Source organism: Argiope bruennichi, chromosome 8 (genome assembly GCF_947563725.1).
Source record: "Argiope bruennichi chromosome 8, qqArgBrue1.1, whole genome shotgun sequence".
NCBI classification, from domain to species: Eukaryota; Metazoa; Arthropoda; class Arachnida; order Araneae; family Araneidae; genus Argiope; species Argiope bruennichi.
In genome coordinates, this window is record NC_079158.1 from 27141150 (window position 1) to 27165131 (window position 23982).

At 30.8% G+C, this 23982-nt stretch overlaps 1 protein-coding gene across 2 annotated transcripts in view; it reads left to right on the forward strand.

Moving 5' to 3' along the window:
• LOC129981159 (Krueppel-like factor 7) overlaps positions 1 to 23982 on the forward strand; it is a 73973-nt gene that overhangs the window by 19356 nt on the left and 30635 nt on the right. The window contains exon 1 of one of the 2 annotated variants that reach the window (XM_056091871.1): positions 8538 to 8566. The exons of the other annotated variant lie outside the window; for it this stretch is intronic. The gene's annotated coding sequence lies outside the window, so the exon portion shown is untranslated. Of the gene's footprint in view, positions 1 to 8537; positions 8567 to 23982 lie in introns of those variants that run through there. 2 annotated transcript variants of the gene reach the window in all.

The following is a 23982-nucleotide window of genomic DNA, read 5'->3' on the forward strand; positions in this document are numbered from 1 at the left end:
TTGAATCCTAAGGGCCATCACCGGCCACGGTACAACCCTTCCCTAAAGAAGTACTCTCCGCCATCGATAGGAGGAGCCAGACTCCCACCTTTTCGTGTACCCGCAAGGCTGGCGATAACCAACTATCATACCTGATGCTTCTCATTCTCGATTACGAGATTCCCCCCCCCGTGAGAAAAGAACTTCTTACATTTTGAAAAAAAAATAAGTTATGTGCTTTCTATATTTTCTAGTTACTAGAAGATCAAACTTGTTGCCTTTTCTGGTGGTAACATCTTCTTTTACTTCTACCATCGCCAATATACTACACCAAACAAGCAACTGCGATAATTCATCTATCAGTCCTTTGCTCGCTTTTTTGTACCTAATCAATCAACTTGTTTTTGATATTAGCAACTTGGCATTGTTGGCATCCTTGGCGATGTGAACGGGTACATTAAACTAGATTTAAATCAAAGGCTCGGTTATCAAGGTAACAAATAGTAGAAAAAATTTTTGATTTATTGATTGCCTTTTTGAGATACGTACTTAGAATACTTAGCGCATAGAGATATGCGGGGCTTGCACTCGGCCAGTTTTAAGACGGCCAGTAGGCAGCGCATGCGCAGAAAAAAACTGTCTCAATTTCATTAGATAGATTCAAGTATTCCTTGCTTAGCTATAAATTGCCGTTTTGGCTTCCCCAAATTTTTCTCTTTCACTGCGTGTCGTATTAAAATGATGGATATTTACACACAAAAAAAATATTTCAAAATAAAAAAAAGGTCAGCATACCAGAATTTGGAAAATTATAGAAAAAAAAAGGGGGAAATAAAATGAAAAAAAAAAGATACACAACCTCTTATCAGAAAGAACAAAAAAGTGTAGAAGTTTATTTTTGATAAGTGATCCATTTTTTCGCGCCAAAAGGAAACGCCTCCAAATTCTACAAACGCATGCGCAGTAAGAAAAAAATACAATATAGCGGCATGTTGTCCTATCGAAACAATTACTTGCCATCGATCGAATAAAAGTTTTCAGTCTTTCTACGCATGCGCTGCCTACTGGCCTTCTTATAACTCACTGGCCGAGTGTAAGCCCGGCATTAAGAAAGAAAATGCATTTTAAAAGGAAGGCAAAAAACAAACACAAAATTTGCCAAAAACAACAAAAAGAGTATGACAGGAATAAATATTTAAAACTATAACGCTTCTTGAATAGTAAATTTTAAATATAGTAGCAAATACGTGAATTCTCTTTCTCTAGCAACATATTTCAGCGCTTGGCATCCTCTTGAATCAGATCGCCACTCAATCATAAAGTGTGTAAGTAAAAAAAAAATTGCCCTTACTTATCCTTATAGGATAAGATAATTTTTTCTTTGTAGGTATATTATATGTTGCATCCCAAGATAGTTAATTGTTTCAAGTCAACTTTTGTTGCTACAACTTTTGAATTAGAGATTTATTAGAATTTATTTCACTGCATTTTTTATCCGTGAGATATTCTATTTACTCTGTATATCATTTTCACCTTTTCCTGATTGCATAACCACATATGCTTAAACTATATAAATAGCAAAATAAATTACCAAAATAATTTGAGTGCAGGAATCGGAAATTTTTCTATGCATTCAATATTGTCTTCATGCGATATTTATTCACATTACAAAGAAATTCAAACATTTTCTTCTAATTGCTTCATATATCTAGAATCATTGCTAAATTGGCATATAATTATAAATTTTAATACTGAACCATATAAAGTAATGCGTTTTTATATTAATTCAACTTTCTGATAACACTATAAATTGATATCAGGTTTTATCGAAACTTACTTATCAGAATTACGGAGCATAAAAAAATCAAATTGTCTGAGAGAATCTCGATGCGGTAGTCTGCCATTTACAGAACCATCAATGCAAGAATCAAATGATCAGGTGCTCTGTCATCCTGAAACAAATTCTAACTGATCTAATACAGTTAACTCAGTTTCCTTTGATATGACCCTTCAACAACTGGATCAAAGGGAACTGCTGTCTTTCGGTTCATAAAGTTCCATTAACCCCTTAACTAACCATCCGTGAACCTTGAATTAAACCAGATACATCTTAGGAATAGTAAATCATGTCAGATATATGATATCTGCTTGAATTTAATTTGTCTTACCTGCCTACTTATGAGATATAAAAGCAATTACATCCTTAAAATTATTGCACTTAAGTATAATTGACATACTTAAGTGAAATAAAAGTAAAGATTCTTTGCTTTCGTCCTATTTTTCATTGAACCTAGGGGAGAGAGGGTACATTTGCATATCCTTACCCTCTCTCCTCCAACTTTCGGTATGTCATTGTAAATCATTGAAATATTATTTTGTATAATTTTTATTCAGGAATTTCCAATGAAAAAAATTTATTATTCTTATCATAACATTTATTATCTTATACTGGCTTTGATCCAAATTATACTAAGCCTGAAATCTTCAATTTTGTATAAAGCCAAATAATTTATTCTTTTGATTCATATGTTTCGGATGCGGGGTGTTTTGAAATCCAACAGTCAACTTGAAAACTGCATTTACTTCTTCGCTACAAATTTTCTAAAAATTGATTTTATAAAACGCATGATTTACCATCAAAGTAAAACTTGGATTTAGCTTTCCTGAAAGGCCTACTTTTTCGAACTTAGAATTGATGAAAGCTCCATAAAGGTAGCGTGTCATTACATCACTTTGAATCAAAATAACAGTTTATGCAATACTAAGAAATCAACACAGATCCCTTCTAAAATACGTTTAGACAAAGTCGAAGTTATGGATTCACTGTTTTGATTTACCATCGTAACAAAAATTTTGTTACGATTTGTCAACAGTGCAACTTTCACCAAAATTGTAGATAATAAGAAATTAATTTCCAATTTTGCGAAGTACAATCATAAAAGGCAGTGAAAGAAATTTTTAAACTTCTCCGTGAATATTTATAGTAGTGAAAATAATGATAAAAAATTAAATAAATACGCCAACGAACAGAAATCATAATTTTCAAGATCTTATTTCTCTCCAAAGATGAAATCTTTTAAGAAAAGTTACAATTCTAATGTAAGATGTTTCTTCATTTATAGAAAGAGACTTTCAACCGCAATGGTGGACTTTATGAGCCCTGGTGTCTTTTGAAACAATGAAGAAAGTCACTCTGATTTCATTCTCTTCTTATCAGGATAAGGCATTTATCACTTTGCGCTCGATTTGTTTTATGTGATTGACAATACTTTGGCGACACAGTTATAGAGAAAGCTATCAATAATGTCGTTTCAATAACAGCCTCTCTGTTTCTATTCATTGTACTTCCGTGTTTCAAAACCACAAATTGATAGAGAGCTGATAATCTGATACAGTTTAATACTTATTACATTTTTTATGTATTTTTATCTATAAAACATATTGATGAAAGAATTAATTGATAATACTTATTTTAAATGAGTTATTTATGTTTTTATGGCAATCCTTTAAAAGTTTATTTAAGTCGCTTGTAGGTTACTATTAATATCATTTTTGTTCATTTAAAATGATATATCATAATAATTTCATTTGTTTTCAATATATTTATTAATTTTTTTAACATTATGATGCAGAATATATTTTTTATTCATTTTTATAATACTATTTTATGGATGAAATTTCATACATGCAACTTACAAGTCAAAGGATCTCATTTAACTTTAGTTACTTCACAATAACACTTTCGTTATTCAAACAAGTTTACTTAAATGTCTTCACGTAATTTTAGATTAATTACTTAAGAAACGACTCCTTCGGTTATTCGAACAACTGACTTATTTAAAGGCCAAAGAATGTCAATTAACTTTTCTTTACTTACTTAATAACAACTGCAACGAATACTTTGTATACTTCTGAAAAGTTAATACGTATCCATAAGTAACTTTCGGTATTTGAAAACACGAATAAAACTATCTATTATGAACATGTATTCATATCAGTCAAGTAGGGGGGGGATCACTTTATAATGTAATGAGTATGCAATAATAATGCATTATCCATTCAAATCAAGACTTAATAACCTATTTCTAAATCATTAGAAATGACCTATATTCCTGTTGTTGTTGTTTATAATGGCACTTGCCATGACAAGCTCGCTGACGAACTCAGCGATTTTAAGCCAAGGGAGCGTCTCTTGTTTTAGTAGTGCTAACTAGGGCCGTCTTAGCTACTCACGCATCACATTCTCTTGCACAACCCCTTTTTATAGGGGGGGGGGGGAACATTCACGCATCTCACAGATAGAACAGATGAATAACAACATGCTCGAACCGGGACTCAAACCCAGGACGCCCAGATCACGGGGAAGACGCGCTACCACTATGCCAGGACGCTGGCCCTATGCTCCTAAATTAATAAAATTCGTGAAATAAAAATAAGAATTTGATTTAGAATTTCAATATAAATCATTATACAGTTTCCTGAATAATATATATTTAGTGAAGTATTTTTATCAACCATATTTAGTGAAATATTTTTACCAACGATAATATACCAACCATATTAAGTGAAATATTTTGTATAGTATTGTCGGTAAATAAATATATATCAACATTTTAAACAAAATTTTTCACCCCTTTCTACTAAACCTGACCTAGTTATGCAACTTCCAATTTCATTTCATTATTTAAAATAGTAATGTTCAAAGATTCATATATTTGTCAGCTTTAATTACAAAAGGGTGAAATAATTTTTGTTTAAAATGTAAGAGTATAAAATAATTTACTAAATATAAAGAATATTCCTGACAGAATATATAAAAATTTAGACTTCGTCTTTTTTTCAGTATTTGATGAAACAATTCAAAATATAATTAGTTATATGATTTCAGTCTTTTTTCTTTCAGAAATTTGTGACTTTTTCTAAGAATTTGGAAACTAGTTCTGAGCCACGATTAGAGTGGATATTCTCAATACGTTGTTCCTATTGAAGCATAAAGTTCGAATTAGTTATTTTCGAAAAAATTGTAAATCCTATGAGCTAAAAAGTAAATTCTAAAAATTAAAAAATATCGAAAACTTAAACTTATAGAGAGATCATCTTGAACGTAATGTCGCGTGCAGACAGTTCTTTTAGCAAACACGGGGTTGTCGAATCTCATTAATATTCCTCGCTAAATACATAACTAAGTCGTTTGTCACGTTAGACGATCGAGACGCGATTTACTATAAGTGTCATATCAAGGATTTAACTTGCATCTAGTTTTTTTTTTTTTTTTTTTTTTTGTAGCCAGAATATGACTGAAAGTTTCTTTCAAAAGATTTTCAAGGTCTGATCTATTACTTGTCATCAACCAAGTAATTGACTAGAGAGTTTTAGAATTCAATCAATATTAGCGCAATCTTTGATTTAGAATCTATACTGGAAAATGTTTTTTAAGCCCGACAGAATTTATTCACAAATTCATCTTTCTTTCTGACTGAAATAAATTCAAAATATTTAGAACAATAAAAAAAATGGCAAATTTCTGACTAGGTAAAAGAATAGGACGGCATGCAAATCAACCTTGTTGCCAAATAAATTTGTAAAAAATACTAATTCTATGATTTATAAAATATTAGGATAATATTTACCATTTGTGAACTGTAATTAGTCAGGTTCCTATCTGTTTCATAATATGTTTGCTTAGGTATTATAGTATTTATAAACTTTAAACGTCTGCTTAAATAATAATAAGTGCAACATATATGCTTCGAAGTCATGAGTCATAGTAAATAAATAAAACTATATGCCTTTTCTTAAATAATTAGAATAAAGAATTAAACAACTGAAACACTATCATGATGCGAAGTTAATAATGTATTGAAATGCAGTGGTGTAAACAATCGGGGACAAAGAAGTATTGAGAACCCCATTCTTAGCAGACGTTATGTATTTACTTCATGTGCACGTCTACAGCCTTTTTAAAAAGAAATATCACGAAGAGCGAAAAATTAATCCATACCCTTACAACACTGTTGAGCCGGCGTCCGGCATAGGGGTAGCGCGTCTTCCCCGTGATCTGGGCGTCCCGGGTTCGAGTCCCGGTTTGGGCATGGTTGTTCTTCTGTTGTTCTATCTGTGAGATGTGTGAATGTGCCCTCCTGTAAAAAGGGGTTGTGCAAGCGAATGAGTGATGCGTGAGTAGCAAAGTCGTACTCTTGGCCCTAGTTGGCGCTGCTATAAAAAATAAGAGACGTCCCCCTCAGGCTTAAATCGCTGTCTTTGTAACAGCGGGCTTGTCAGTGGCAAGTGCCATAAGAAACAAACAAACAAACAACAAACACTGTTGAAATATAAAACTATATGGATTAGGTTATTAAATTAAATGCTCCGTGGTGCCCACTGTTTAGGGTAGGAAATGCCTAAATATTTTATTCGAAATCTCTCAATTAATTGTTTACTGGTCAAAATTCCACCTCCTGGAAACTCTTCGCCACCAGTTGATTTTTTTTAAAAAAAAATTCTGACTTTATTTTCAATTTATTAATATCTTTTGAAATTGTTGAAAACTTTTATTTAGAGCTATACTGTATATTAATAAAATTCTAAGGATGGAAAAATGAAATGGAAACAAGAAAATATGTTATAAGCAAAATTGCATTCTGAAAAGCCACTCTGGTTTGTTGTATCGTACAGTTCAGAATATAGCCAGACATTTTAAGCTCTTCCATTTTTAAATAATTTTACTTTTTAACTGTTTCTGAATACCCTTATTGTTTTTAAGAATTTGCCACAAATTACCGATAAATTTAGCTTTTATTTCAAATTTGTTTCTCTTTGCTACGAATAAATTTGCATCTCTTGCGATATATTTAAATTCGCCTACTTCGCTATTTCGCCAAATAATTTCAAGTGACATCTTGTAACTTACTGTACAAATATGAAATTTACCTTATTTTTATTTTATTTTAATTCCTCGTTAGTTTATTACTATTTTAACAAAATTATCTTTTCAATCAATATATCTTTGAGACTTTATTTGCTTTGCAAAATAAGATTATTATTCAGCGTTTAATTTTGCTGTAGAATGGCCACTTCTGCTTTTTTTTTTCTGTTAGGATGTAAAAGAACTCTGATATATGCTTATATTTTCACATTTCTGAGAATCATGAAATTTAACTATCTCATTTTTATTAATTAATTATATTTCTTATATGTATTACATCTTTTCAAACTAGCTGTACAATTTTTATTAATATTTATAGTCAAATATAAGGAAAAAAATCCTCAATGTTGAATGAGATGTTACACTTTTTTCATTCAGAAATAACCCTAAATTTCCTTCAACATTTTGCTCAACAGTTACCTCTGACAGAAGAGAAGTAATAATTCACATTTATTAAATATGATACTATTAAAATGTTATGTATTCTCATATCATAAAAACTTTGCTATATGCTGAATATAGCTATATTTTTATACATTTTATACAAATTTTAAATATAAATAACATTTTGAATACACAAAAAGTATCTAAAATTCTTAAACATTGTTTATTGATATGTTGATTAATTAATATAAAGGATTTAGCAAATATTTCTAAAATACTTTGCTGTTGTTTTCTAATGTCATAGACAAGCCCACCGATTTTAAACCAAGTGTGCGTCTCTTGTTTTTTTTGTTTGTTTGTTTGTTTGTTTGTTTGTTTGTTTTTGTTTTTTCAGTAGCGCCGTCTAGGGCGAAGAGTGCGACTTAGCTACACACACGTCACAACACTTTTTACGGGGCGGACTTCATGCATTTCACTCACTCATCCACAGATCGTAATTTAGACCTAAACCAGAGAACGTTCACCCCTGATCCAGTAACCCCAGTGGTATTACTCTCGACATGGAGAGCTTTGTGACCACAACAGATTTATACGCGTGCCAGCCACCACACACACGGAGAGTCTTCGACCCGCGGGGTTCGACCCGGCAAGCCAAGGGACGCGAATCCAATGTCCTACCAACTAGACTACCCCGACCTTAAAGCATTTTAAGTAAACGCAAAACTTTGAAGTATGTTTTATTTTCCTATTAATTTCTTTATAACATTTTTAACATTTGTGATTTTTTCAAAGCAAATATAACTTGCTATCAACACTTTTTCTATTCCATTTGATTTTTATCTGTATTTTTTCTAACTTATTTTCAAGGGAATAACAAAACGACTCTAAAGTATCAGATAAAAAACATTCGATAAAGTTTTGCTTTGGAATATGTAATTTTCCCATCTAGCTTCCCTTCTGATAGAGTATTTAAATAACACGTATTTATTCATTCACTGAAATTCAATTCTACATCAGCATCAGTTATCTCTGAAAACGTATATTTATTTACTAGTAAAAATAAATGAATTGTTACCATTTCATTTAATTACCTTGTCCCAATTTAATTGATACGTTTTAGATATTATCTTCTTTGTAAAAGAGCCAAAATTTTGCTATCTGTCCCTTTTAGTATCGATACTAAAAAAAAAGATTATTCATCTATTGTTCTGCAACGACTAATGGACTAGTAATGTTTATAGAAAAGATGCAAATATGTAATAAACAGTTTCTAAAGTGGTAAGTTCATCTCTTATTTTTTGCAGTACCAGCATTTTTTGAGGCATTGTTGCATAACAATTCCATGTTATTTTTTTTAATCTGATCAAGCAATGATTTGTTTCCTTCCCTTTCAATCAAGCAATAATTGTGTTCTTGCTCCAAGGTTTATGGATCTCTGAACAAATTCATCGCTTCAAACAACGCGTTAAAAAATTTTGTGACTTGTCAATAAATTCTCAATTTCAGAGTTACAGATATAGACTTACTGTCTTCCTCCAGTGATGAGTCGCATTTGTTTTGTGTGGAAAATTTTTTTCTAAGTTGATGGAGTTCCTATCAATCTCCGAATATGATATTCCCATAAAGGCTTGATTTTCCGTTCTCTTATCGTGAAACGTTAGAAAAAAGTTGAATATGTTTAGTAGTTTGCTTCTTGAAAGGGAGGATACGGATTGAGAGATATTCTGTCTTTCTTGATAGTTGGTTAAAGATATGAGGTGTGAAGTTAGGTTACGGTGGGACGAGTTTAGAAGTTATGTTGTTTAGACAATTTTACAATTTAGAGTGGAATTATTGGAGAGGAATTTTGGTACTAAATAGCTCTCTATTAATTTGAAACAGTTTTTTCTCGGGGGGGGGGGAGGAATGACACTAGAGGAAGTTAATATTAAATTTAAAAAAGGGAACATATTAGAATTTTAGAAAAATGTTGCGAGTTATTTTAATTTTAGGATCTGGATCATATTTGAGGATCGTTATCTTATTTTGTAAAAGACTTACTGCTTGCTCTTTTAATAATATTGGATCATTCACATTCATTCCATGTCATGCCATTAGAATGGTGGTACTCCAGTCATTTCCCATTTTTATCCATCCATTACACTCAGTGCCTATCCATTTGCTTCCAGTAATACCAATCACTTTCCTCTATCTTACCGATTTTCTCGGTAAACGTCTCATTAAAGTATATCGTCGAATTCACTTCTTTTTACATTCTCGAGATAGCCGGTGACACCCCTCAATAAACCTACCCCCCGCGGCATATCCGCTTCTGTTTCCGCAATGTGGTCACATAATCTATTGTAAATGTACTGCAGAGATAGAAATCCGAATGAATTGGATACCCAGCACCCGCTTCACACAACAACAATACTGGCCGGATTCCACACTGCCAATTCGATTTGAAATGGAATGCATGGATTTGCGTAAAATAGAGCGTTTATGAATAACTGGATTTAAGACTTCTATTGCATGAAGAACTCACAAAATATTTCTAGTGTATGAAAAGAAATAACATTGCAGAGAGGCGGAAAACTTATGCAATATTGGAAAATGTTTCTGAATCGAAAAAAAATTTCTTGCCTTCATTTTCAAAGTATCATTGTCATTTGTGTTTGTGGCTTAATAATCTCCTCCTAAAAAATCATGATGAAATATATTGTATCTCGATTTTTATGAATCTTTTGAAGATATTATATAGGATGTTTACAAATAAATATCCCAGATTTGCAGGGCTATTAAAAGAAATAAAAACAAAGTCCAATTTTATTGTTCGTTGGAAATTACAAATAACAATTGGAATTTTAGATTCAACATAGGTATAAGTATTTATTTTGAAGCCCTGCACAAATACAAAAGATATGAAGGTGAAACGATAACTTGTCCCATACTTTTTCAACATCTCTGATGTAAAGTGTTGAAAGCCTGGAGATATAATGTTTTAAGTTCGTCAACATTAATTCGTAGCGGTAAAACAAGCACAATGTAAAGGCATGCAGAAAAATTGTGAGATGAGTTATCATATCGCTTCGATATACTTCATGTTTCTAAAGGGATTCATATAAAACACTCATAACTATGTTGAAATTAAATATTCAGCTGCTATTTTTTTCATTTCTGCTGAACAACAGGGCTTTACTTTGTTTTGTATTCTTTTAATAGACTTGTAAAGTTGAGGTATTGATTTATAAATACCCTATAGATATTTCCTGGAATAAGGACTAACTTTATTAACACAAGATATTATCCAATATATCCACAACTTTTTTCTACATTCTGAATGCCGATTTTCCGATATAACTTATAATGTTGTACGTTTCATGTTAATATGGAAAGCACTAATCAACTAAAACATTAATACGAAGTTCAAAATATTTAAGTTTCATTATATGATCTTTAGTGAAAGAAGAAGGAGTAACTGTAGTTTTATTATTATTATTTTATTTGATCACTCAAAGCATAAGCTTTCGTTAAGTCGATGAAAAAAATAAGATTGTATTCTTTTACTAAAGCGTTTCCTGAAGCAAATAAAAATAAATAAATCGTACAAATAGAGCATTCGAAATACGGATTCATTCAACAAGTCTTGGACAGTCTGCACTGCAAATAATAGAGCAAATAGCACAGCATACATATCTAATAGAGAAAAATATTTCTTAACTTTTCTAGTCTTTTGAGTTATTTTTGAATTTTCTTTCCCATAAAACGACAGTTTAGTAAAAATAAAGATATAAATTTTGCAATGCATCTGTCAGTCATTTGAATGACTTGTATATCATACCCAAAAGTAAATAGATTAGTCATGCAAAAAATTAATTTTAAAATTGTTGAGCAAATCATTCGATGAAAATAATTTTGAAATGATTATTTCATTTTTTTAAAGAATTATTATTTCTTAAACACGAAAAGAATGTTTAAACAAAGTTATTCTTTCAAGATAGTAATTACTGTAATATCTTAAGCAATCTGTTCTTTTCATCTTTTTTTAAATTGTTCGTTTTATTTTTCGTTTTTTTTTATGCTTTGTTTTATTATTATCTTTCAATAACTGTTAAAAGCCGCTTACTAACTTTAAGGAATAGTCATGCATACAAACATCATGTATAAGGAATAGGTTAAAGAATAAGTCATGCATTTACTATAGAACATGAGGTCGCAATTCAAAATGTGCTCTTATAGAGGATTCTTTTTATAAATAAGTTGACTAAAATAGATAGATCCAGCAAAAAAGAAAATAGATCCAGCAAAAAAGATGTATAAACCTGATTTAAGGGATTACAAATTTATGCAAGCACAAGAATTCGCGTAAATAGCAGTATACGAAGTGCGTATCGCTTCGAGTTGCAAATTCTTTGAATATTTACTTTAAGTATTACAGAGGTTTATTTTTTATATTGCATCTTCTTACACTTTATTATGCTCCTTGCGACATATTCCTTATTATTATTATTTATGTATGGAAATCCAATATATAAATTTCAGCAGTAAAAATATATCCTAACAAATTTTGGAACATCTTTAGAACAAAAAGGCAAGAAACAAGCTTTTTAAATGAAAAACTTATTCTTCTCAAAATGTTTAAGCTAAAATTTTAATTATTAGATGGTTTTTTTCTGAAATTTCTTTGATAAGTCCATGATCAGAAAAACGACATTTTTTTTAATAAAAATATTTTTGAAAAGCCGCAACTTTTTGAGATTTCTTTTCTCGCAACAAATGACGTAAAAATTCAACATTTCCTTTCATAAATGCACAAATTCCTTTGCGTATTTCCATCAAAATCATGTTATCTCAGTTCTATTTTCAAGAACAATCTGACCATGCATTTGGATCGAAACTTATTTCGTTTGTCCAAAATAACGCCGATAATCGCGCAGTCATCGAATTCCAAATTTGTTAATGTATTTCGTAATCGCTCAGATAAACAAAGCGCTTTGTTTACTTTATGTCTCTTCACGGAGGAAAATACAAAGGATTCGTCCTTATGCAACGCAATCGAGTTCTTTCTCTTCTTTTTTTTTATTGCATTTATAGTAGAATCAATTCACGTGATTTTTCAGTCACATGATTTACGTCATCGCGAATGTCATTTAATATTTAATTTTACATCAATTTTGTAATGTTACATCTATTTGTTACATCTATTTGTTACATCTATTGTTACATCTATTTGTAATGTGATACTTATGAAACGGCAAATACAAAGCGTGCAGTGGATATTGATGTTGAATTTGTATTGACTCCATTGCTGTACTGCATTTCATCAGTAGAAAGGAGTTGTCCGTATGCGATATAATCAAAATTCTTTTAACCGCAATAGGATCTATTCACGTGACGTCACAGTCACATGATATAAATGACAATGTATGTCATCTAAATGCACATGATCCCTGCGTTGCAACATGATGCCATAGAAAAAAAATTAAAAAGTTCAACATGCGCAATGGATTCAAAATTTAATATGTGTTGATTTCACTGTTGTATTCGTGTTTCGACTTTTGTACTAATATCTATTGTATTGTACTAATTGTATGTAATTGTTCTAATATGTGCTAATAAAAATACATTTATATATTGCATATCAGTAATGTATTTCATATGATAGTTTTCCATATAATAGTATATTAATTTTGAAAACTTCAAGCACCCACAGAACTAATATGAAAATTTTTTTAATATCCAAACTATGATATCAGTTTGATTATATTAATTTCCCACTTTAAAATAATGTGAAGGTTATTTTGAAATGAAAGTCGCGATTTTGAGTCATAATCAGATGATTATTATGACACTTAAATCAATAACTTTCAAACTTCCATGCCTTCTATCCATCAGCGAAATGACAACAGCAGTATCAAACCACGAATTAGAAATTTTACTCTTTTTTGTAATATTTAGATTATTGTGTCTTTCAAAATTATGCAGATAACTATAATTCATTTTAAATATACTGTCGGGAAAAAAATCACAGCACCAAGAAAGACTTGTGTTAGATAAACAAAATTTGGTAGGGATGTTTATACATCTGAAAAATGACATCAAATCAAATGTCGAGCTTCGCGCATAAGTGTAGCGCTAGTAGCGCCTTTCGAAACTTGCAAATCAGGTTTGCTTTAAATGCGTGCTGTCAAGTTCGAGAGCGTTACTTATCTTTGAAATTTGACGTATTGAGTTAATGTTAAGTAAGAATGCTTTTAAGAAGACTAACAATCCATTATCAACAGCTCACCGAGTTTGAACGAGGTCATGTTATAGGACTACGAGAAGGTGGAGTTCCTTTCCGCGATATTGCAGAAAGACTTGGCCGGTATGTATCCACTGTGAATGATTGTTGTTAGCAGTAGTCAAGGAATGGTACTGCCCCAAGAAGATCGGGTTCCATTCGGCCGCGTGGCTCTACTGAGAGGGAAGACCACCGTATTCGGCGTACGACTGTGGCGCATCATACTGCGTCTGCGGCAGAAGTTCGAGATGCAGTTGGTACCACAGTGACACAACGAACTGTTAGAAATCGGTTACTTCAAGGACAGCTCTGAGCCAGGCATCCTACAGCGTGCATTCAACTGACTCCAAGCCATTGCCATTTGTGACGGCACTGCTGTCAAGCCAGAGCTCATTGGAGAACGGAGTGGAGATATGTTGTGTTTTCTGATGAAAGCAGGTTTTGCCTCGGTGCCAGTGATGGCGATGTGTTGGTCAGAAGTAGGCCAGGAGAACGCCTGCAACTAAACTATCTGCGGCCTAGATACACTGGACCTACACCTGGAGTCATGATCTGCGGAGCAATTTCCTATCACAGCATTAGCACTCTCCTGGTTATCCCAAATACACTGATTGCAAATTTGTTCATCAGTCTGATAATTCAACCTGTTGATCTGCCATTCATGAACAGCATTCAACGGGGAGTTTTCCAACAGGATAACGCTCTCCCTCATACCGCTGTTGTAACGCAACGTACTCTACAGAGTGTCGACATATTACCTTGGCCTGCGAGATCATCAGATCTGACTGCAATTGAACACGTATGTTGATATGATTGGACGACAACTCCAGCATCATCCACAGCCAGCAGAGATTGTCCCAGTATTGACAGAACAAGTACAACAAGCATGGCTATTAATGTAACATCATTTCACATTTGAAATGCATTTTCTTGAGCTTAAATTAACCTGTGATCTTGAAAATTTAATCAATTAAACATGTTATCTAGAAAAATGCTTTGTCCAAATTTCATTACTCTACTATGATTTTTTTCTTGGTGTTGGGATTTTTTTTCCGCTTGTGAAACTTCAGATATTTAAATGGTCATAAATATTTTTAAAATTTCAATTCTGAATTGAAAACTATGCAAAAAATTATCTGTCGCCTTGTAACTCCCAATTGACTTTTTTATATCATGGTGTACGAGATATACGGAAAATTGCAATTGCCAAGAAATGTGGTTTTGAAATATTGATAAATGGCCACGATTTGGATCTCGGGAACTCAAAAACTCATTGGATAGAGTTTTTACGCATAATAGAATCCGATAAATGACAACTTGTATATAATTTTGGACTTCATCCGTACGTAGGTATTATACCTAGACTAGCATTTTGTAAGATTATTGACTTTTTAGACTGTTAAATTATTTATGAAAAGCTTAAGAGTTAAATATGCATTTTAAAATATTATGAATATAAAATTGAATGATTTCCTCAAACTTTCTTATATATATTCTATAAAAAATGTCGCTATCCCTTCACCACCACATGCAAAAATTTATGAACCTTAGACAAGGCTTTGAATGCTACGAAATGTATATTTCTCATTATAACAAAGAGAATCGGTACATAGACGAAAATATACAATCTTTGACATAAATCTAGTATTTTTATCAAGATAACGCGTGATCTTTTGCGATTAATCCATGGCACACGATTCATACACAAACACCAGAAAAATCAATTATGTATTTCGGTCACTTTTTTCCCGTCCGATTGAAACCAAACTTTGACATAGAATAGCAATTGTAATCTCGAGAACGCACACAAAATTTTATATATTTGAAGTTATTGAGTTTTTATTAACTTTAAATACATACGAAAGTACAGACCGACAGACGATCAGATCTCTGGCAGATTTGATGCTAGATTTTATAAGAACCTACTCTTTAGATACTAAAACTATGAACTAAATTTAATTTATTTAAGTTATGTTCTTTAATTACAGTGTATATTTTACCGTTAAAGTATGAAATCCGTTATTTCATAGAATACCTAGTTATTCCATGAAATAACTGATCGTTTCCCTTTAAAGTGTAAAACTCTTTTGTATTTCCTGGTTTAACTAGTTATTTCATAGAATAATGATCTGCAGCCCGTGAAAGTGTAAAATAATCTATGTCATATATCTCGCACGACAAATACATTTACCTTCCACCCCTACTACATTTATGTTTTTGTTTGTTTGTTTTAGAAATAAAAAATGTTTTTGTTTTAGAAATAATGTTCTTTGTAATTCCAAGTGTCATTTTAGAAATCCTTGTTGTAACAAATGATTTTATGGTAAGTTTCCATAAATACCATTTATACGCTGCATAAATTAGATAAATTGCTTCTTTTTCATTTTAATTTTCTATCATTAGTTTAATTTCATTTTAGATAAATTGTTTATTTTACACTTTAGCTGCCTTTCATTAGCTAATTTATAGAATACCTAGTTATTTCATAGAATAACTAGTTAATTTGTCAAATTAATAACATATTGCACACTTTAACGGACACGATCTGTTATTTCATGGAATAACTAGGTATTCTATGAAATAACTGCATTATATACTTTAACGGTTACATATACAACAGTAACAACAGTGCAACAGTACAAACCAGCAGACGGTCAAAGGCTTGATAGATGTGGTCCTAAATTAGATATGGAACTACATTATACATGATAAGCCTGTATACCAAATTTTATCCATCTAGTCTTAAAGTTTTGTAATTATGGGAATAGCTTGTACTTGGACTGATGGATTACTTTCTTCTTTGTATCGTATTTTAATAAAAATTTCAAAATTTATGTTAAGTCCATATACTAAATTTATCCATCTAGCTCAAAACATTTTTTAAGTCATGATATTCACTCATGCAACGACAGACAGATATAATTTTAAAAACATATTTCTCGAATGCAGGAATAATATCTTGATATCTTTATTAAAGAGTATGCGTGAAACGTTTGGTAGATTACTCTCAAAACACACTCGTGAGAGATAGATACTTAAATTGTATCTCATTACTGACAAATTAAGTGAGATGTTATTTTTAACCTTATGCGGATATCTAATGTTATTCAAAAAAAAACCGCTGTGATGAATTTGCACATGAGGCTTATCCTGTTTCTGTGAATTGATTGAGATAAAATTTAACCACAATACCCTATTTCATTTGAATTGGCTTTCATGCTTTATTTCAATTTCATTGTATTTCATACTAATGACATAAAAATTATTTGATGATGTAACATCAAATTCAACCATAAATTGACTTTCAATCCCCGTATCTCGCAGATATTTTGTTTTAATTATTTCAATACAGTTAAAACAAAGAATTTTAATTCTAATGATTGTGAATTAAAATTTGATGAGAAAAATAAACCTGGATGCTATTTTTTTTCTATTTAATTTTTTTCCGAAAAATTAATTTTATTTTAAACTTTAAATAGACATCTTCGGTAATAACTGTTCACTCACTATATTAATAACATTTATTTAGTACTAACAATCAACTTTGGTGAACTGTATATTGTCATTCCAATAAAGTACAACTTTAAATTATGCTTGAACCATAAACATATAGTATTTTCTTTAGTTAGCTGTCTACGCAAAGTGATGATATAGATTCGCAAATAAAATTGGAAAAATCGGTTCTGTTGTTGAAACTGGAGCTGTTTTAAGGTTGCTTTGCAACATTTCTTTAAAACGAGGAATAAGGAGAGATGGGTGATCAGATAAGCATCATTAGCCTTCAAATAAAATAAAAATAAATGAAATCTTTGCAGTGGCTGCACCTGTTGGTGTCATAGGGTTCTTTGTTTTTTGCAGCGCGAAATCAGAGAATTCTATCGGGTAACAAAAGCATTACTGTGATGCAATGCTTCAAATCAAATATCAAAATCATAACAGTGAAATAATGTTTTTGATATTTTTCTTAAAAGTCAAGGATAGTGATCGATAGATCTATTTTTTATTATGTATCTGGATCTCATAAACTTTAATATGAAATAAAAATTGACAAAATCGGTACAATTGCTGTCCTGGGGAAATCAGTCTTAGGTTATTTTTCCATTGGATAAAAAGAGGATTTCTATAAGGTGTCAAAATTATAGTGAATGCACTGCTCCGAATCATCAAATTCTCTACAGTCTATATTGTATTTACTTTTGATATTTTTTTCAAACATAATCAGAAGTGATCACGGACAAAGCGGTTTCTGATGACGTGTCTAGAGGTAATGAGCTCTCATATGAAATAAAAATTGGTAAAGTCCGTACGGTATTGGCACTCTATTGTGGTTTTTTCCGCCCAGAGAGTATGTAGGATTTTTGAGATTTATCTCAAAAATGGAAGTTTGAAAGAAACAGACAATTGATGATATATTTTGTGTTGTTGAGTTTTTATGAAGAAAAATTGGCGATATCGCACTGGCGAACGGAACTGGGGAAATGTTTTTTGGCATTTTTTTCTTAATTATTTTAAATATGTCAATTAATGTAATACATTTACTTCCCACAATTAATCAGTGCAGATTTTTTCATATGAAAAATATGAAGTAATAGAAATGCAGTTTATGCATAGACTTATCAAGAACAAACCAAGTGTGCCAAGTTTCGTGCCAGTGGATTTTTAACTTGATAATATTTATAGACTAACAGACTATCTTCAAATATGCCTTACAACATGCATGACTCAACCATTTACATGACAGAACATTGACCTTACAGCTATCACATTTGATATAATGATTACTTCTCGGGTAATACGGGCATTCTAAGACAAGAAATTCTAATTTCAGAATTTTGTTATATTTGTAATTAAAAATCAATCGGAAACTGTTGCATTTTTTTCTCAATAACTTTGGTTGTCATATTATCATAAAAAAATTCTATCACTCTAAAATAAAAAAAATAAGCGTTTCGTGAGCATTATTACATATTTAAGTTGTTACCTGCTATTTACACGTTTATCTGATTCCCTATGTAATTCTTCATAAAAAGTATAAAAAATAATTTAATACTGAAAATCGTACAAAGACAATCTTTTGTAACTTCAGTTCTAGTAGGATAAACTAAACTGACAGCACAAATGCATTAACCCGTAAATCTAATTCTTGTCGTGTGCGTAATATGACGTCAAATGACGCATGCGTATAATTTATGTCACGTGGGATCATGTTAGGCGGGATAAATGGGGAAATTTCAGTACTCCGTTGGTTTATCCTATCAATATCATTGAAACAAAGCGGTGTTTTTTTTTAAACAAACCCAGTGACGGCTCGTCAGCTCAGAAATAGCAGTGATGCAAAAAATATTTATAAAAACATTACTATTTTTATTTTTCCGAATACGAAATATACAAATAGAAAGTACTGTATCCGTCAAAAAATTCGAAATCTAGAATTCAACGAACTCTCTATGTTTTAGACCTCAATGAGAACGCAAAACAAGTTTTTGGAATTATGTCTGTCTGTCTGTACTTATGTAAATACAAAAATTCTTTGAGTTAGGCCACCGTAAATTTGACATATGGTCCTAAAACCAAATTCGTAGATTTATATACAATTTATAACGAAATCCATTCAGAGAAAGTCTTTCTGTCTGTCCACTTGTTCAAATGTAAGTTAACATAATAACTACAAAATAAAGAGAACTAAATGGATAACATTTGGTAAGAGATTTAACTTCTGTAGTGTATATACTTATGAGATTTTGAACCAAATCTATACAAAGAGTTGATCGTTTAATGGTGTACTTTCATATACCACATGTAAACGCAGAGACAGATAAATACAGTGAATTAAATCAATGAAATTCAGTATGTGATTTTATGTCTGCAATAGCAATTCTAAGTTAAATTTTAGTTTCAAATGGTTGAGAAGAAATGACATCCAAAATTCACATTCCATTTTATATTGTTTGTGTATTAATTGCATCATTCCAGTAAATAATCACCAAACTCGTACGCTAAAGGTTTTTTTCATAACTATTATTCATATGTCGCATGCGGTTAGTAATACGCCAGTGTATTTATTAGAAAGTAAAAATTTTGAATTTTTTAAAAGAAAATTTTGGGAAAACCACTCTCGTGTTTTTTAACTAATTTTTTACTATTGAATCCATAAGTAGTCAATTTATTAAATTTAAAAGCTTGATATAAATTTTTTTGTATTTCAAACATTAAAGAATCATTATATATGTTCCTTGCAGTTCTGTCAGTATAAAATTATATATGTTGAAGTGATGATTCAGCAGATAAAAGCGTCATATCCGCAAACACATACACACTTCCATATTCATTAAAACGAAGGAGGAAAAATTAAAAGCAAATAAGATGTGTTATGTAAGACCTGTAATAATAATCGTTTTTTCATGTGCAGTAATTAATAATAGTTGATACCTCATAAAAAAAGTCATCTGAAAAACATTTTAGAAAATTATTTGCTTACCATTTTGGTTGTTGTTGTTTTAAAGAATGGACTCTAACAAAAAAAATGAATATTGTATAAACTGGATATTTTTCTGTGAGGCAAATAAAAAAAATCACAACCGAAACTGATAAACAGTCAATAAGAAAAAAATATTTGGCAAACGAATGCAAGTTTTGAAGGCGGGGAAGGAGGGAGGATTGGTTGGTCGCTGTCCAAATTGCATCTGATCAAACTGCGATTCTTGAGTCTCTAAATTCAAGGGGAGAAAGAGTTGCTTTTGGTTTGGCTTTGGACAATAGGAATGTCTTCACGGCTTGCCGAACAGCCTCGATCATTTCTCTTGCTTGTTAATTTATTTCTTGTTTCATTCTTATGTTTCTATTGCTGTTTTTTTTTTTTTTTTGTCTTTTATAATTTATTTATTTAAGTAAATGATCAAACTCTCAGAATGTAAAAGTAAGCAAAAAGCATCAAACTCTGAACATAAAAAAGTAACCAAATTAGATTTTAAAAAAGAATTGACGTAACTTCTGCAGTTAAAAAGCGACAATTGTAGTTCTGCAACCCTAACGGACAAGCCACCGCTGAATAACTTTTGGCTCCACAGCGTATTTTCACTTACCTCTTTTTTAGTAGAATTATAAATAAAGATGTTATCTTTTTTAAGCTAAATTAATGATGTAAAAGATAATATAAGTAATGTATTCAAAACAACATTGTTTCATTCATTATCACACGTAAAATATAATATTAAAGTTGAAATAAATTAATTGAAGTAAATTATTTAATTCCCTATCATATACAACTGTGCATTTTGCTGCATATATAATCAGAATTAAAACTCAGTTTAAATAATGTTCCCTTCCTTGAAAAATTTAAAAAGAATCGGAAGATTTTACGTGTTTATTCTTTATTTATTTGTGGATAAAAATATCCAGCATATTTAACCCCTTAACAGTAGGTTATTTATTTATTGTTGAGAATATCTGCCATGTGTATAATCAGCGTAATTTTGCAATTCTTGCCAAAATAAACAGGTTATGTTGTAGTTGAAATTCAGAACTTCAACATTTTTGAACTTAAACCTTAATTTTGAATATAACAAAATATCAGAAAAGAATCATTAATACAAGCCTTATACTAAAATCTATTCATTATAGAAAAATGAGCTGAATCTCCGTATGTGGATCATAACAGTAGAAAAAAGGGTAGGATGAAATATTAATAGCAATAACACGAACGGTTAGTTTTGAGATGAATTTCACTTCAACTATGTAATATATTGTTGTAAAATTCGCTTTAATTTTTTTTAATTAATTAAAATTAGATAGAAAAATTATAAGGCAAAAAATTCGATATCACTGAAAGGGAAATTTTTTGAATTCTAAGATTCAGTAAAAATAATTTTTCTGCTTTACTGTAATATTTTCCGAAGTTATCATGAAGGGCGCCAAAATTTCTTTAATTTTTAATTAATTAATTTTTTTTAAAATATCGCTCCGATATCCACATTCTCACCCTCCAATATATACAGCCAGATTCAAAAGAAAGTAAACACCCATTATTGTTATAGGAAATGTTTTATTTCAAATATATTATTGATTTATAATATAAAATAGATATATACAATTGTTAACTTATTCATGTAAGATGTAACAACTTGTATATCTTTAATTAAATCAAAATTCAAAAAGAATTAATTCAATTAAAACAAAAAAGTATCTGATTTCTTGCGTCAATAAAAAGTAAACAGAGAACACTGACACCAACAAAAACAATGAAAGCTATACTATTAATATTTTGTCTACTGTCTTTTAGATTTTATCACTGCCTTTAATTAGGCATTGCTGTGACAAGTTTTTTTGTTAGTTCGGGGGGGATATTTCGCCGTTTTTCTATGACAATTTGTTTCAACTCTTCCTTATTAGAAATGGTTCTTTGGCGTAAATTTTTCTTAAAATATGTCCCTAAATTTTAAATGGAAAATAGATCAGGTGACTGTGGAAGATAGTCCAGAGTCTTTGCAACACAATAGAGTTACTATTCTTTCAAAATCTTTTATGTGTGTTTGGGATAGTTATCATGTTTGAAAATCTAGCTTTGTGACAATCCCAAATTCACAACAATAGGGGCAACATTATATTTTAAAATATTTATATTGTCCATTTTGTTCATTGTAGATTCAACAAATACTGAATTATAGAACCTTATTGCCACTAGATCTTAAAGGACCCCCCCCCATGTATGTCTTAACTGAATATTTATAACTGGATTTTTCATTTTTTGGACTCCATATTTTTGCGAGCTTCTGTTTGCCAAACAATTCAGGTTTTTTTTTCTCGTCACTAAATAAAATATTATCACAAAAAATATAAATCCTTATTAAGGTTTTTTTAGCAAACAGCAACGTTTTTTCTGGCTCAATTTCGTGATGAATAATTTGTTACATGGAATCCTGCCATGTAACACATGTTCATGAAGAGTCCTCCTTACAGGTGCTTGCACTTACTGTCTTCTCTGATCTTTGAGAGATGATTTGAGATATCTTAACAGCACTTGCAGCTGGATTAGATTTGATCTCTCGCACTACTACTCTCATTTCAGTATCAGTAAGTCGTCTTGGTCTCCCTATTCTCTGAAAATCTTTAATCTGTTTACATTTGTAATATTTGTCAAGAATTTACTTGATTGTGCAATGGCTACTTTAAACAATTTTTTCTATTTCATGTAAGGATTTACAATTTTCCTTTAAGTTTACTATCAGTTTTATCGTTTCTAGTGTTATTTGCTTCCCCATCGCAAATCTCCCAGATTTTTCTAGAAAGTTGCATAAATTGAGGCAGAATATACGACTTTAACTTAAATGAAGATCTTATAAGAAAAAAGTATTAATATCTATAATAAAATTAAAGCATTTGAAGGAAAAAAAGTTATGAGTGTTTTTTTACGCATAAAAGTGGATGTTTTTAGGTTCAATTTGAGTTAAGTTATAAGTTATTCGACTCTGCTTAAACAAGTTAATAACAGCATATATCAACTTTATATTATAAATCAATAATATATTTGTAATAACACATTTTCCAAATCAATCATGGGTGTTTACTTTCTTTTATCTCTCACTGTATATAGTGCAATTTTTTATTTGCTGTAGAGCATCAACACACTATCACCTTTATTACTAGTAGTGATTATGATAGCATCAATGAGATCTCCTGCTTTAAACATTTTGCCACATTTTTATTAGCATTTAATGATTTTGCTAGTCGAACTGCTTCCACCTTTTAATTCCTATATTTCCTCCTTCTATTTAATTCCTATCCTTTCTCCTTGCGTTTAATTCCTATGTGACATGGGACTTAAATCCTCGTAATTGACGGCAAATAATTACGAATTAAATGAAACATTTTATGTGGTTCAAGAATGATAATTGGAGATTTATGAGTAGCTACTTTTAAGGATTTTGAGACTTTCAGACTTTTCTGTCACTAAGAACTGTATTTAAAATGCCTTTAAAACAGTTATTTATTTAAAATGTAACTAAACGATCATATCAATTGCTAAGAATTCCACGAATGTGTTTCTTGGAGTTGGAATGATTCCGTTTGACACTTTCCATATTAAGATTATTTTAACCACAGAAATAAGGCAGTTTGATTTAAGCAACAGATTTAGCCCTTCGACCGTCGTGTCTGTGCATTATGCGGGTATAGAATTATAGCTTCTCAAACTTATGAGTTGAAATTCAATCATTCAAAGACACTATACAAAATGTACGTAGAGTCACAAATGCATCAAATATTCTATGGATCTTAATTGAATCAGTAAACTATACATTCCCGAAAAGGAAACTATCATCTAATTAGATTATGAAAAAGATATGTTAAGTCAATAGAATAGAATATTATCTTGAAATCAAGATGCTCTAATCTTGAAGGTGATTCTCTAGAACTAGATCACCGTGACAAGTTCACT